General features: G+C 45.3%; 1 long non-coding RNA gene across 2 annotated transcripts in view; it reads right to left on the bottom strand.

Moving 5' to 3' along the window:
• The window catches only part of LOC132012319 (uncharacterized), a 127,738-nt gene that overhangs the window by 91,214 nt on the left and 20,002 nt on the right, over positions 1-16,522 (bottom strand). For both annotated transcript variants that reach the window (XR_009402587.1, XR_009402586.1), the window contains one exon: positions 6,717-6,836. This is a non-coding gene — a long non-coding RNA (uncharacterized LOC132012319). The remainder of the gene's footprint in view (positions 1-6,716; positions 6,837-16,522) is intronic.

The following is a 16,522-nucleotide window of genomic DNA, read 5'->3' as shown; positions in this document are numbered from 1 at the left end:
CTTCACAGAAAACACTTTCAAGGGCAAGCTCAGCACTTGCAAATGACGCAGAAACTGACCAGCATCTATAGAGACAAGACTGTCACTTGCCACTTGCGCAACCACAATGGGAACATGGCCCAAGAGATGGCCCATGAAATGGAGATCAACAGCTCCTCCTATCACAAGGCTGTCCTCTTCCATCAAGACAGAGCTGCCAAAGGCGGGGTGGCCACTGTATCCAGCAAGAGAAAGTTCCAGGAGCTAAAGAGAGAAAATGATCGCCCGAGGCAGAGACTGACTGGTGGCTGGTCACTTCTCCTGAGTGACTCTCTCTCTCCTGCTTCTCTGCCCGTACCCAGCAGAGGCTAGGCAGTGTCGGGATTCCTGGGGTCAACAGGCCCCCAGAAAGGAGGGAAATTCCACTGTGACGGCACATGGACCTGGGGACCCCTGCAGGTGTGACTGGGCTCAGGACAGCTGGCCTCTCAACAGCCACACTCCTGCTCACCAACTGCATGGACTTCTGTGAAGAATGTCTGAGTCCTCTGTCTCTAGTGAAGCTACTATTTCTCAGTTGATCCCACATTTATTTTGAGTAGTAAACCATTATAACTCTTACTGCATATATAAATAAATGTTAATAGTCTCAGGAATAGATAGTTTCTCCCATCTCACTTGTTCGAAATATATACTGTCAATATGGGATTTTGATTTAAATTAATGCCACTATGACTTAAGCATCCTCTAAAGGTTGACATGGATAGAGACACTCGAAACAAGTCCTGTGCACCAGGATTGGTGTTACAAAGTTTGCAGGAGTGACTCAATATTTATGTTAAAAAAAATATGGTCTTAAAAACAGAGAAAAAAAAGCAAAACAATCTTAAAACAACATCCCACAGGAACTACAGAAAATGGCTCTTAGTGCAGTCCTAAACTGCTATTTGAGTCCTAAACTAAATTTTAGTCCTGAATTCAGTTTATACCTAAATTCATATTTTAGAACTAGATTCATATTATGTCCTAAATTCACAGAAGGAGTTTAGTCCTAAATTTATAAATAGGAAAAAATAAGAATTTGCAACTATTTCTTTCTTCTTCTCATTTTTTTTTTATCTTTGTTGCGTCTATAAGAGAGGCGTCTATAGTTGTTTCAGGCAGTGTTTCTTCTTTACCATTCAGGATTTTTATGCAGTCAAAATAAACAGTTTTCTACAGATGGTAAATGCACCCTCTTGTGTGTGTTTGCATGCATGTGCAAGGACCCCATCATGCAGAATCTAGACTACTGTACTTTTGTGAGTACTGGAAAATGTAAAAGTAGAGCTGAACACTTTAAAAAATTTCTTACATGGGGGTACCTTGATGGTTCAGTTCACCAAGCTTCTGCTGATAGGTCAGGTCATGATCTCGGGGTCCTGGGATCGAGTCCCGTGTTGGGCTCCCTACTCAGCGGGGAGCCTGCTAGTCTGCTTCTCCTCCTCCCTCTGTCCCTCGCCTCTCTTGTGTTCCCTCTCTCTTCACTACTCTCTCTCAAATTAGTAAAATAAAACCTTAAGAAAAAAATCTCTTATGGTGAAAAACAGAATTGCTTACACATACATAAATACCTGAAAAGAAAAGAAAAAAAAAATGTGTTCCTGCAATTCGTGAAGAGAGGAAAGACTCCCTGATCTTCTTGACAGAGCAGAGTGCCCTGATTTACCAGCAAAGATCCCAGCCAGGAGCACTTCTCACACATGGTCCAGAGGATGAAGAGGCCTGGGGACAGTCCCCAGCTGCATCAGGGCGGACGGTAGGACCAAGGAGGTTGATCCTAGTCTCTAGCAACAGGAGGGGTTGTCCAGCACTAGGTTTGAAAGATGGGGAAGTGGCATCGGCTGAGGTCAGTGGAGGGCTGACCAGGGAACAGGGAATAGTGGCCCCCTCCCCCCATGTCTTCCAGTCCTCCCTGGAGAGCTGGAGCAGGGCAGCCACCCACAGAACCTGCGTGTGCAAGAAAAGGAGTCAGCCTCAGACACAGAGCATGCAGAAAAGGGTCCAGAAGCAATCTGGAGGAGGACTCACACACACGACACTATTTGATCCAAAGTGGGAGTGTATGCTACAGTCTTTGTTCACTTTCACATAGGTAGTGAGTATCTCTGCAGCATCTATGATGTCTTTCGGGTAGTTCTGGTATGTGGGATGCAGTGGTGGACACTCACAACCCACTGAGACGTGTGGACCTGCAGAGCTTATGTCCTAGGGACGGACAAGGCCAGGGAATAAAGAACAAGGGGATTAGGGGCAGCAATCTCTGCTCAGGAGAGAATTCCAATCGGGTGATGGCTAACAGGGGCCATACCCAGAGGTGACTTGCAGGCTGAGGTGAAGACAACAGGAGGTAGCCTGGGAAGGCAGGGGGCAGAAAGCTCAGGCAGAGAGAATGTGAGTATAAACGTGGAGGGCTGTGTTTCGGAGGAAGAGGAAACAGAGCACAGGTGACAGGGAAGTAGGTAGGCAGGAGGGCCCCCACAGAAACCTCTCTGTGGTGTAGGGTAGGGATACCAGGAGAGGTGGTTGGCCTGGAGACAGGGTGATGGCTGGGCATGTGTGTGATCTGTGTACTACACAGATGTCTGTGGCTCTAGGGACAGGGGAATCTGGGGTGGGGGAAGAAGGGTAGGATTCTGGGAGGGGCTCACAGGGTCTGTGTGGAGCATTGGGGGCTAGCACAGCTGTGGCCTCAGGGGCAAGCCTCTGGCTTATCTTTCCCCAGCAATGACTCTCTGCATTTCTGGACAAGGGAACCTTCTTGACCTTGGAATCCCAGACGAGAGGCCATGCCTGTCCTGAGCAGTGAGGGCGCTGAGACTGCATAGGGCCACATGGAAGGGCCTGAACACACACACACCTGCACCCTCCAGGCAGTCCTCCTCCCTGGGTACCTCTTCAGGGCCGGGGGGAAGAGATCACTCGGTCCTGATTGGAGCGCCCATCATCAGACTCCTAAAACTATTAAACAGGACTGATTGAGGGGGGTCTTGTTCAGTAGACCCATGGAGTGCTCATGTCCTCCCTGAGGCCCTTCTGCACCAAGACCCCCAAACCAGCCTCTGATCTGCGACCTTGACAAAGACAAGTGCAATTTTATCATTAGGTTCACTGGTGGTCAATTTGGGGCTGGCTTGATACTTGAATATTCTCGCCTGTCCCTACTGCTGATGAAATTTCCTATCTGAATCCTCAGGTCAGGATAAACAAAACTTGATAGATGAGAGTATTAAGACTGGAGCCAAAAGGAAGAACAGAAGATGGTGGACGAGTAGGGGGCCCTCTTTCATCGGATCCCTGGAACTCAGCTACATAGCTATCAAATCTTTTTGTGAACACCTATGAAGGCAACCTGGGACAGTGTGGTCTCAGAATCTCCAGGGTCACAGATAAACAGGGGTGCCTGAGTGTGGCAAGTTCCCAAGCATCAGAAACGGGAAGCCAGCCACGGGAAGTGAGCCCAGGAGTAGGCTTTCACCTCGGGGTTGCCACAAACTAGGAAGGCGGGCACAGTTGGGCAGCCGCTCTAAGATGAGGGGCCCTGCAAGTGACAGAACCACAAGTAGACCCTCCGCTTTCTCCCAGGAGGAATGGTGCAGGTGTGTGTCCCAGGAGTCTGCAAAGTGTGGAGACTCCGGATGGGGTCCCATGCCTCAGATTCAAAGGCTTCATCACAGGCTTGGTTAACAAAGAGCATGGACAGAAACCAGGGAGACAAAAGTGATTGACTACATTTCCCTGAGGGTGCACGAAAGAGTGGGGGCCTCAATTTCTCAGCTCTGATGCTAGAGATCAGGACTCCACAATTTTTATTTCTGTCCTCTAGAGCAGCACAGAAAATCTTCAGGAAACAAAAGCCCCATAAAGCATGGAGGAGCCAAGCCTCCCTGGCAAGACCTGTGTGCTTACACGAGGACAAACACATTTTAGAACCAGCCCAGAAGACCCCAACCACCAGAGGACCAGCACGAACATCCAGCCAATACCAGGGGTACGGATCATTCAGAATTAAAAAACTCCAATGCTGAAGAAAACACAAAATAGAATTCAAGTTTTTTTGTTTGTTTTTATTGTTTCATTTTGTTTTGTTTTGTTTTTCCCTGCCCAAGGAACCCATTATTCTTTAGATTCAGTTGAAAATTTCCTTTTTCCTTTGTTCTTTTTTCCTTTTCAACTAGTTTCTTCTTTTATTCCATTATTTCGAGACTTTTTAAATTTTTGTTTTTATACTATATATACATATTCTTCATTTTGGCCTACTTTTCATTGTCTACAATCTTACTTTTATATAGAAGTTTTTCTTTCTCTAGAATTTTGAGACCTAGTGTACTCTATCAAGCAGAAGCAAAGACACCCAGGATTTGGTATGTCACTCTGTTCTGTCTACCTGTTTGATTACATTTTCTCTTTTTTCCCTTCTTTTTTTTTTTTTTTTTTTTATTTTTTTTCTTTTTTCCCTTCTTTTTTTTTTTTTTTTTTTAATTTTGATGGTTGGTTGGTTGGTTCTGCTTTCTGAAGTTCTCTGATTTCTCTAGTGTATATTTCATTGGGGTCTTGGTTGATATATCTGCATTTTGTTCTGTCAGTCATTATACTTCTCAGGACAAAAAGGTAAGCCAGAAAATCTCACCTTGAAAAAGAGAACAAGAGGCATTACTGACTGCCAGGCAGTTCATCATTATGGATATTTGTAAAATGTCGGAGCTAGAATTCAGAATATCAATTCCAAAGTTAGAGCTCGGTTTGCAAAAAGCATAGAAGACACTAGAGAATCCCTTTCTGGAGAAATAAAAGAACTACAATCGAATCAAATCAAAATCAAAAAAGGCTATTCATGAGATGTGATAAAAAAAAAAAAAAAAGTGAGGCTCACTGGGCACCTGGGTGGCCCAGTTGGTTGAGCGACTGCCTTGGCTCAGGTCTGAACATGGAGTCCCTGGATTGGGTCCTGCATCAGGCATGATGGGGAGTCTGTGTCTCCCTCTGATCCTCCCTCTTCTCTGCTATCTTTGTCTCTCATTCTCTCTCCTAAGGAAATAAATAAGCCTTTCTATTTTTTTTTTGTTAATGGAGGATCTAATTGCGAGGATAAACAATGCAGAAGAGAGAGTCTGTGGCATAGAAGATAAAATGAAGGAGAATAAAACTGAGGAAAAGAGAGACGAACAAAGAGCAGATTACAAGGAGAGGATTTGAGAGATCAGTGAGACCCTAAAGTAAAATAGTATTAGATTAATTGGGGAAGAGGAATGGGAGGAACAGAAAGTAGATTGCAAAAAATTGTAGCTGAGAAATTCCCTAATCTAGGGAAACAAACAGGCATTCAAGTCCAGGAGGCACAGAGAACCCTCTCAAAATGAAGAAAAAGACATCAATATAACATATAATAGTGAAACTTGCCAATGTAATAGACAAAGAGAAAATCTTGAGAGTAGCAAGGGACAAGAGGTCCTTAAGCTACAGAGGTAGAAACAGAAGGCTGGCAGCAGACCTAACCACAGTGACCTGGCAGGCCAGAAAGAATGGGCATGATCCTCTCAGACTGTTCAACGAGAACAAGATGCAGCCAAGAAGACGTTATAGAGCAAGGCTGTCTTTCAGAATAAAGGAGAGATCCAGAGCTTTCAGGACACACAGAAACTGAAGGAATCAATGACCAGTAACCCAGCCCTGCAAGAAATAGTAAAAGACCTCGTTCAAGCCAAGAGAAAGCCCCAAAGGAATATAGGTCAGAAAAGAACAGACACAATGGACAGAAGCAGTGACCTGAGAGGAAATACAAAAGCACTACATTCATCTCTTTCAGTAGTTACTCCAAATGTCAGTGGGTTTCAGGCTCCAATCAAAACTCACATGTCTGAGATCACTGTCTCTAGCGAAACTACTCTTTCTAAATTGTTCCCACGGTCACTTGGAGGAGGACAAAATTATACCTCGTACTACATATATAAAGAAAGGCCCTTAATAATCTTCAGGAATACAGAGATTCCCCAATCAGATGTGTTTGAAATATAGGCTGTCGGTATGGTATTTTGATTTAAATAAATGCCACTATGAATTAAGCATCCTCTAAAGGTGGGCATGGATAGAGACCCTCGACACAAGACCATATCTGCACACTAGGACTGGTGTTACAAACTCTTCAGGAGGAAACTAAAATTTAGGTTAAAAAAATGTGGTCTGAAAAGCAGAAAAAAAAAAGGAAAAAAAAACCTTAAAACAACATCCCACTCAAACTACAAAAAATAGTTCTTAGTGCAGTCCTAAACTGCTATTTGAGCCCTAAACTAAATGTTAGTCCTGAGTTCGTAGTTTAGACCTAAATTTATATTTTAGAACTAGATCAATAGGACAGACCTAAACAAATGGGATGAGTTTAGTCCTAAGTTCATTGATAGGAAAACCTAAGAATTTGCAACCATATCTTTCTTCCTCTCTGTTGTTATTGTTGTTGTTATTATTATTATTTTGGTAATCGCTGTTGTTTTGCTTAAGACAGTGGTTGTTGTTTACCATTCAAGATTTTTATGCAACCAAAATAGATTTCTGCAAATGGCAAATGCACCCTCTTGTGTGTGTGTGTGTGAGTGTGTGTGCGTGTGCAAGGACCCCATGAGGCAGAATCCAGACTATTGTAGTTTTCGAGGACCAGAAAATGTTAAATAGAGTTGAAAGTTTAAAAAAAAAAAAATGCTTACATGGCGGTGCCTGGGTGGTTCAGTTCACTAAGCGTCCGTCGTCAGGTCAGTTCATGATTTCGGGGTCCTGGGATTGAGCCCTGTGTCAGCCTCCCCACTCAACAGAGAGTCTGCTTCTCCCTAAGAAGAGAACACAAGAAGCATTACTGACTGCCAGGCACATCATCAGTATGGATATTTGTAAAATCTCAGAACTAGAATTGAGAATATCAATTCTAAAGATAGAGCTGGGTTTGTAAAAAGCACAGAAGACACTGGAGAATCCCTTTCTGGAGAAATCAAAGAAGTACAATCTAATCAAATCGAAATAAAAAAGGGGATTCGTGAGATGTGATCAAAAAGTGAGGCTCATTGGACATCTGGTTGGCTCAGTTGATTGAGTGACTGCCTTTGGCTCAGGTCATGAACCTAGAGTCCATGGATCTGGTCCTGCATCAGGCGCCCTGCTTGGCAGGGAGTCCGCTTCTCCCTCTGACCCTCCCTCTTCTCAGGCGCTTGATCTCTCTCTCATTCTCTCTCTCAAGGAAATAAATAAAGCCCTTTTTATAAAAGGGAGGATCTACCAGCCAGGATAAAGCATGCAGAAGAGCAAATCAGTGGCATATAAGATGAAACAATAGGGAATAAAACTGAGGAAAAGAGAGATGAAGAATGACTAGGTTACGAGGAGATGATCTGAGAGAACAGTCAGACCCTAAAGTGAAATGGTATTCGATTAATTGGGGAAGAGGAAAGAGAGGAGCAGAAGGTAGATTGGAACTGTAACTGAAAGAAACAGGCATTCAAGTCCAGGAGGCACAGAGAACCCTCTCAAAATGAAGAAAAAGACATCAATACCCCAACCTAAAAGAGTGAAGCCTGCCAATCTCAGAGACAAAAATCCTGAGAGCAGCTAGGGACAAGAGGTCCTTAAGCTACAGAGGTAGAAACAGAAGGCTGGCAGCAGACCTATCCACAGTGACCTGGCAGGCCAGAAAGGATGGGCGTGATCCTCTCAGACTGTTCAACGAGAACAAGATGCAGCCAAGAAGACGTTCTCCAGCAAGGCTGTCTTTCAGAATAGAAGGAGAGATCCAGATCTTCCAGAACACACAGAAACTGAAGGATTCGGAGACCAGTAAAGCAGCCCTGCAAGAAATAGTAAAAGACCTTGTGCAAGCCAAAAGAAAGGCCCAAAGGAATATAGCTCAGAAAGGAACAGATACAATGGACAGAAACAGTGACCTTAGAGGAAGTACAAAAGCACTACATTCATCTCTTTCAGTAGTTACTCTGAATGTCAGTGGGATCCAGGCTGCAATCAAAAGTCACAGGCTATCAGATGGGAGACAAAAGCAAGACCCTTCCATATGCTGATTGCAAGAGACTCATTGGAGACTCAAAGTACCTCCAGAGTGAACTTGAGGTGGTGGAACGCCATGTCTCATGCAAATGCACATCCAAGGAAAGCTGGGGTAGCAACCCTCACCGCACACCATTCGATTTTAAACCAACGACTCTCATAAGAGATGAGGATGGACACGGGAACACCCTGAGTGGGTCTATCCATACAATTAACCACAGTAAATACTGATGCCCCTACCATGGGAGCAGCCCACGGTACACACCAAGGAATCACGAGATAAAAGGAAGATTTTGACAATAGCACAGTCATACGAGGGGACTTTGACAGCTCACTCATTGCAATGGACAGATCATCCAAGCCAAAGATCAACCAGGAAACAAGGGGATTGAATGACACACTGCACCAGTTGAATTTCACAGATCTATTCAGGCCACTCCATCTTAAAGCAACAGAATATGCATTTTTCTCCCATGCTCATGGAAAATTCTCCAGAGGAAAACACATCCTGGGTCACACATTGGGTCTCAGCCAGTACCAAAAGAATGGGATGCATCCCTGCCTAACTGTAGACCACGATGCTTTGAAACTGGACTTCAATCACAAGAGGAGATCTGGGAGGAACTGGAACACATAGAAGCTAAAGAGGATCCCACAAAGAATGATTTGGTTGGCCAGGAAATGAAGGACATTGAAAAATTCATGGAAGCATGGGACACCTGGGTGGCTCAGTCAATTAAGCACGGGTCAGAAGAGCTCAAATTAACAAGTCATGAAAAACAAAGGTTGGCGAAGAGGCAGAGAAAGGAGAACCCACCTTACACTGTTGGTGGGAACACAAGCTGATATAGCCACTCTGGAAAATAGTATGGCGGTTCCTCAAGAACTAAAAACTTCACCTACCCTCTGGGCCAGTAATGGCACCACTAGGGTGCCATTTCCCCGAAAGATACAACTAGAGTGATGCAAAGGGTCACCTGAGCCCCAAAGTGTATGGCAGCAATGTCCACAATAGCCAAACTGGAAAGAGCCCAGATGTCGATCAAGAGAGGAATGCATACAGACAATCTGGTAGAGACACACCATGGAATAGTACTCAGCCATCAGAAAGGATAAAACTTTACCATGGATCTCACCATGGATGGAACTGGAAGCTAGGATGCTGAGCAAAAAACATCCACCCAAAAAAACACAAGGATCTTATGGTTTTACTCCTTTATGGATTCTACCAAACAGCGCAAAGGATCATGGGAGCGGGGGGGACCTCAAAGGAAACAAATCAGAGAGGAGATAAACCACAAGAGACTCTTAATCCTAGGAAACAATGGATGAACCCGGTGGGGGAATGGGATACATGGGTGTAGGGCATTTAAGGAGGACACCTGATGTGATGACCGCTGCGGGCTCCTTGCAACTGATAAATAACTCAGCATCAGAAACAAATGATGCACTGTATGTTGGGAATTGAATTAAACATTAAAAAAGGAAGTTGATTATCAGTAAAGAGATTTATTTTTTAGTAGACACAAAAAAGCCTGAAAAAACAGGAGCTTTTGTTCCCTGCCCCTCCTGTATATCATGTTTCAAGCCTGACACAGTGTCCGTCATGTGATATCAAGTCTCTGCCTGCTGGGGGGCCACTGGACCTTCTGAATGGGATCAGACAATAATGCATCTCTTCCGCCCTCTGTTAGATTTGTAAAACAGAGGTTGGAGATAGAAAGCCCTGTTCTTCCACCTCTGCAATGTTAATGCCAAGTGCTGTCAGCTAACGTTCTGAGGGAAACGAAGCCTGCAGGAAAGAGCACTTGAGGCATCAGAGACTTGCAGGTGGGCCAGGACTCCCACGTGAGGCCGGACTGTTCAACTATACATCCTGCATGAGAACATCCAGGGACGTCCTCCCAGGCCTTGTTGTCCAAGCCAAACCTCAGCCAGTCCACAGGTTCACAACAGAGTGAGCACGTGAACTCTGCAGGCTCTGCCATAGCCTGACTTCAATCCACACCTTGCCTAACCACACAAGGCTAGTCCCCTGGGACTCTGTGTGAGTGACCTGGCCCTAAGTGAGGCTTAGAAGGCTTCTCTATCCATTTCTAGTGTCTGTCCGCCAGGGCTCAGAGGCAGCCCACCCTCCTGGAAGGCCAGGCCTCTTCCACCCCTTCCCAGAGTGATGAAGCTGCTCTCAGGCTTCATCATGGACCCCAAACCATCAGGTGAGGAGGAAAGGCTGCTGGTCATCCACAGGCCCTTCTTGGGAGACACAGATTCTGAATGGACGGCCACAGGCAGGAAACAGGCTGGGTCCCTCTGTCACCGCATGGCAGAGTCACCCCCTTGCAGGAACACCTGCTGAACAAGGACAGCCTGTCTCCACAGAGTCCATGAAACTGTAAGACCCTGCTGGACCCAGCCAATTTCTTCGGAGGTGCTAGCATTGGAATCCTGGTCCCTTCGTGAATACCTCTGGGGATACCCTCCATGTCACTCCCACAGTCACCTGCCTGCCCACCATGGCCACACAGGAAGAAGGGTGCCTCAGGGCAAGGAGATCCCTGGGACCATTACAGACAGAACCAGAGTCCCTGCAGCAGAGGGAAACTTCAGATGAGGAGAATGGGACTTGCCTGGGAAGGAGGCCTTAACACTCAGCCCTGACTTTTTTTGTGCACCGAGAGCAACATGACCCAACCCTGCCTTGACCCCCGATTTGCTATAGGGCCAGGTGGGCTCTGAGTGGCAGAGCTCCAGGCTGGGATCAGGCCTTCCTACCAGCCCTAGTTCTTGTGAGATTCATGTCCCTTTCTAATTTACAGTGATGGACAACTGGGTTCTAGGATCTATCGCACTTCCCCTCTCCCAGCCCAGATGCTCTACCCTGGTTGCCAGGGTTCTCTTTCAGAGGCAGAACTCTCCTCATGGTTCTAGTGGTCAGGTGTGGCCATAGGATGCTGGCGCTTGAAGGCAGAGCTCTGAAGCCCTACGTAGCCATGGAGGGCCCATTCTTGGCTGCCACATCCACTTGCAGGCTGGTGCTGGAGCAGCTGTGGGGTGCTCTGCTGGCAGTTACTCGTAGCTGGAGACACAGCCCACGGCTCCCTGTGTTGTGCTGGTGACGCTGCTAGGTACTGTCGTGCTGCTTTCTTTAAGGAAGAGACAACTCACTCTAAGAAGGGCATAGGCACTGAGCTAAAGGGGTATTGACCACCATGAAGTCTATGGAGGTTGCACTGAGAATTCTGGATCAACCACGCAAGCCCATGATGCCCTCAGGCCACCCACAGTGGGGATCAGTCCTCCCACATGACAAACCTTGTGCTTCTCAGCAACGAATACACACCTAGCACGTTACAACAGGATGCTGCCAATGTTCTGAGAAAGGCACAAAAGAGCCAGCCTCGTGACCTGCCCTAGGTCCCTGGTGAAAAACCCATTGGGAGAGAATCTGAGAAGGGCGGAGTACAACGTGGCAAGGAAAGAATTAATGATTTCCTTGAAAACGCGGACTGGCCACAACACATATGGAACCAATCCTGAAAGATCAGGCCAGCCAGTCACTGTCCTCCCCCAGGGCAGGACCTGGGATGCAGACCATCCCTTCGCCTCACCTCCCCACAGATCATGCTGCTGCCACAACCTGGGGGGTCGCGCAAAAGAGGGGAGCAGGAAATGGCGATCACCCCGCCCATGGTGAAGCCCTGGAGAGGAAGGGCGTCACTGACGTTGCTGGCTTCCATGTCTTCCCTCCAAGTCCCCAAACGGAACGGCAACATAGATTCAGACAGCCAAGGGCAGAAAGAGGAGAGATCGCCATGCTGACACGTCAAATACACAGTCTCCAAACCCAGAAACCATCTCTGCAACAGGAAAATTCAGGGCTTGACAGGGAGATCCAGCAGCTGAAGCAGAAACTTCAGAAAACCCAAGAAGAACAGGACCAAGACATTCTGCAACTTCACAGAAAACACTTTCAAGGGCAAGCTCAGCACTTGCAAATGACACAGAAACTGACCAGCATCTATAGAGACAAGACTTTCGCTTGCCACTTGAGCAACCACTATGGGAACATGGCCCAAGAGATGGCCCATGAAATGGAGATCAACAGCTCCTCGTATCGCAAGGCTGTCCTCTTCCATCAAGACAGAGCCACAAAAGGCTGGGTGGCCGCTGTATCCAGCGAGAGAATGTTACAGGAGCTGAGGAGAGAAAATGATCTCCCTGAGGCAGAGGCTGACTGGAGGCTGATCACTTCTCCTGAGGGACCTTCTTGCTTCTGCTGCTCCAACCGCATCCTGGGCAATGACAGGGTTTCCTGGGGGCGCAGGCTGCCAGGAAACAGGGAGGTCCCACTGTGAGGGCACAGGGACCCGGAGGCCACTGCAGGTGTGACTGGGCTTAGGACAGCTGGCCTCTCAACAGCCACACCCCTGCTTCCAACTGCATGGACTTCCGTGAAGAATGTCTGAGTCCTCTGTCTCTAGTGAAGCTACTCTTTCTAAATTGTTCCCATGGTTACTTGGAGGAAGACACCATTATACCTTGTACTGCATATATAAAGTAATGTCCTCAATAAGCTTCAGGAATACAGAGATTCCCCAATCAGACGTGTTCGAAATATAGGCTGTCGGTATGGCATTTTGGTTGAAATTCATGCCACTATGACTTAAGTATCCTCTAAAGGTGGACATGAATAGAGACACTCGAGGGAAGACCATATGTGTGCACTAGGACTGGTGTTACAAAGTCTGCAGGAGGAGCTCAAAATTTAGATTAAAAATGTGGTCTGATACAAATGGCTATCAGACACATGAAAAAATGTTCATCATCACTAGCCATCAGGGAGATTCAAATTAAAACCACATTGAGATACCACCTTACACCAGTAAGAATGGCCAGAATTAGCAAGACAGGAAACAACGTGTGTTGGAGAGGATATAGAGAAAGGGGAGTCCTCTTACACTGTTGGTGGGAATGCAAGCTGGTGCAGCCACTTTGGAAAACAGTGTGAAGATTCCTCACAAAATTAAAAATAGAGCTTCCCTATGGCCCTGCAATTGCACTACTGGGTATTTACCCCAAAGATACAGATGTAGTGAAAAGAAGGGCCATCTGTACCCCAATGTTCATAGCAGCAATGGCCACGGTCGCCAAACTGTGGAAAGAACCAAGATGCCCTTCAACGGACAAATGGATAAGGAAGATGTGGTCCATATACACTATGGGGTATTATGCCTCCATCAGAAAGGATGAATACCCAACTTTTGTAGCAACATGGACGGGACTGGAGGAGATTATGCTGAGTGAAATAAGTCAAGCAGAGAGAGTCAAGTATCATATGGTTTCACTTATTTGTGGAGCATAACAAATAAATGGAAGAAATAGGGAGATGGAGAGGAGAAGGGAGTTGAGGGAAATTGGAAGGGGAGGTGAACCATGAGAGACTATGGACTCTGAAAAACAACCTGAGGGTTTTGAAGGGGCAGAGGATGGGAGGTTGGGGGAGCCAGGTGGTGGGTATTACGGAGGGCTCGTTTTGCATGGAGCCCTAGGTGTAGTGCAAAAACAATGAGTTCTATTATGCTGAAAAGAAATTTTTAAAAAATGTGGTGAAAAACAGAGAAAGAAAAGGAAAAAAAATCTTAAAACAACATCCTACTCAAACTATAGGAAATGGTGCAGTCCTAAACTTCTATTTGAGTCCTAAACTAAATGTTAGTCCTGAGTTCATATTTTAGACCTAAATTCATATTTTAGAGCTAGATCCATATTTCAGTCCTGTATTCATAGGATGATTTTAGTCCTATGTTTATCGATAGGAAAACATAAGAATTTGCAACCATTTCATTCTTCCTCTCCCTCTCTCTCTCTCTTTTCTAATCTTTGTTCCTTTGTTTCAGACAGTGTTTGTTGCTTACCATTCAAGGATTTTATGCAGCCAAAATAAACAGTAGTCTACAGATGGCAAATGCAACCTTTTGTGTGTGTTTGTATGCACATCATGGACCCCATGATGCAGAATCTAGACTACTGTAGTTTTGAGTGCCAGAAAATGTTAAATTAGAGCCGAAAATTTTTTTAAAAATTGCTTACATGGGGGTGCCTCTGTGGTTCACTAATCGACTGCCATCTGTTCAGATCATGACCTCGGAGTTCTGTGATCGAGCCCCATGTTCGGCTCCCTAATCAACAGGGAGTCTGCTTCTCCTTCTTCCCCTCCCCTGTCTTGTGCTCTCTCTCTCTCACACACACATTAATAAAATAAAATCTTAAGAAAAAATCAGAATGCTTACACACACATAAATACCTAAAAGAAATAAAATAAATAAAGTGTGCCTGGCATTCGTGAAGAGAGGAAAGACTCCCTGATCTTCTTCACAGAGCAGAGTGCCCTGATTTACCAACAAAGATCTCAGCCAGGAGCACTTCTCACACATGGTCCAGAGGATTTAGAGGCCAGGGGACAGTCCCCAGCTGCATCAGGGCGGACGGTAGGACCAAGGAGGTTGATCCCAGTCTCTAGCAACAGGAACTGGTGTCCATCCCTGGGCCTGAAGGACATGGAAGTGGCATCGGCTGAGGCCAGTGGAGGGCTCAGGGAACAGGGAATAGTGCCCCTTTTCCCCCATGTCTTCCACTTTTCCCTGGAGAGCTGGAGCAGGACAGCCACCCACAGGGCCTGGAGGTCAGGCAAGGGAGTCAGCCTCATGCAGAGAGAATACAGAAAAGGGTCCAGGGGCAATCTGGAGAAGGACTCGCTCATGTGACACTATTTGCCCCAAAGTGAGAGTGTGTGCTACAGCCTTTGTTCACTTTCCCATAGGTAGTGAGTATCTCTGCAGCATCTACAATGTCTTTGGTGTAGTTCTGGTATGTGGGATGCAGTGGTGGACACTCACAACCCACTGAGACGTGTGGACCTGCAGAGCTTATGTTCTAGGGACGGACAAGGCCAGGGAATAAAGAACAAGGGGATTAGGGACAGCAATCTCTGCTCAGGAGAGAATTCCAATCGGGTGATGGCTAACAGGGGCCATACCCAGAGGTGACTTTCAGGCTGAGATAAAGGTAACAGGAGGTAGCCTGGGAAGGCAGGGGGCAGAAAGTTCCAGGCAGAGAGAACATGAGTCTAAAGGTGGAGGGCTCGGCTTAGGAGGCAGGGGAAACACGGCAGAAGCATCAGGGAAGTGGGTAGGCAGGAGGGCCCTCGAGGAAACCTCTCTGTGGAATAGGGTAGGGATACCAGGGGAGGTTGTGGGCCTGGAGACCGGGTGATGGCCGGGCATGTGTGTGATCTGCGTACCACACAGATCTCTGCGGCTGTAGGGATATATGCACAAACACATCATTTGATGATAATATAAATGTGAAATGGAATATGAGGAGTGATAAGAGAAATCAAAAGGAAAGATGTACAGATTTTGCCATTCAACACTACAGGGCATAGAGATAATGTGAGGTATTTCCGAAAAAAAATGTTATAACAATAGAAATTAAAGGGGACCAGATATTATATTCTTGCCTTACAATTAAAGCAAAAAGTGACATACTTTAAGACACTGTAAGAAAAAAAAAAATCAAGTTCTTGCAGCGGCTTGAACATAAAGGGAGAAAGGAAGAAAAGAGCATGGTTGAAAATAAGCCCAAGTTTAAAAGACTTAAGTAAATAATCTCTACCAAAAAAATCTAGAAAATTTAGAGAACAGGACAGGGTGAAAGATGGAGCAAGGAAGAGAGACGGAGGGAGGAATAAGTGAATGACCTGGGTATAAACAAAATAGCTCTCATTCCTATTTATTAAATTCCATTAGGTGGGGAAAATTTTCTAACTCCAGAGCTTTAAGATATTTTTCAAATAACTTTTTAAATTATTTTCCCCAGAATTTTGTGGTATGCATTCACCCATGTATTTTATTTTATATTACTTATTTTTACTGTTCTATGAGAAAATCATTTTTCAGATATCATGAAAATGGTAAACTTGCAGCTCAAAGTGAAATCCAGTATAAAACTGATGAGTTATCAGTGATAATGTTCATATCTTGAAAATGTACAACAGCAATCTGGCAAAGACATTAGTTTGATGCATAAAGGTCTTCTCTATTTCTGCAATATATGTTCATTTCAAGGAAAAAAATATTGCTTCTGTAGTAAATTTCCATTTAGAACAACAATAACAAATGTTCTTGACTAGGAGTGTTGGTATATTTTCTTCCAATAAACCATTCGCTTACCAGTATTTGATGTGAGAAACAGCTTCTAGTGAAAAATAAAATCATACCATTATTTGATCTCATCTCTTGTTTCAAGTAGGTTTCTGGTGACTATGATACATTCCTGGGGTTCAGGTTGATACCTACCACTAATACTATCGTGGTGTGGCTACTGAAACACAGATTCATTATTTCTAAGGGTACTTTTAAAAATATGTCATCATATAGATTTAAAAGCCTAATCAGCTTAATAA

The sequence above is a fragment of the Mustela nigripes genome, chromosome 2, assembly GCF_022355385.1.
Source record: "Mustela nigripes isolate SB6536 chromosome 2, MUSNIG.SB6536, whole genome shotgun sequence".
NCBI lineage: Eukaryota > Metazoa > Chordata > Mammalia > Carnivora > Mustelidae > Mustela > Mustela nigripes.
The sequence above is the reverse complement of the archived record's forward strand: the minus strand, read 5'-3'. Positions and strand labels throughout refer to the sequence as shown.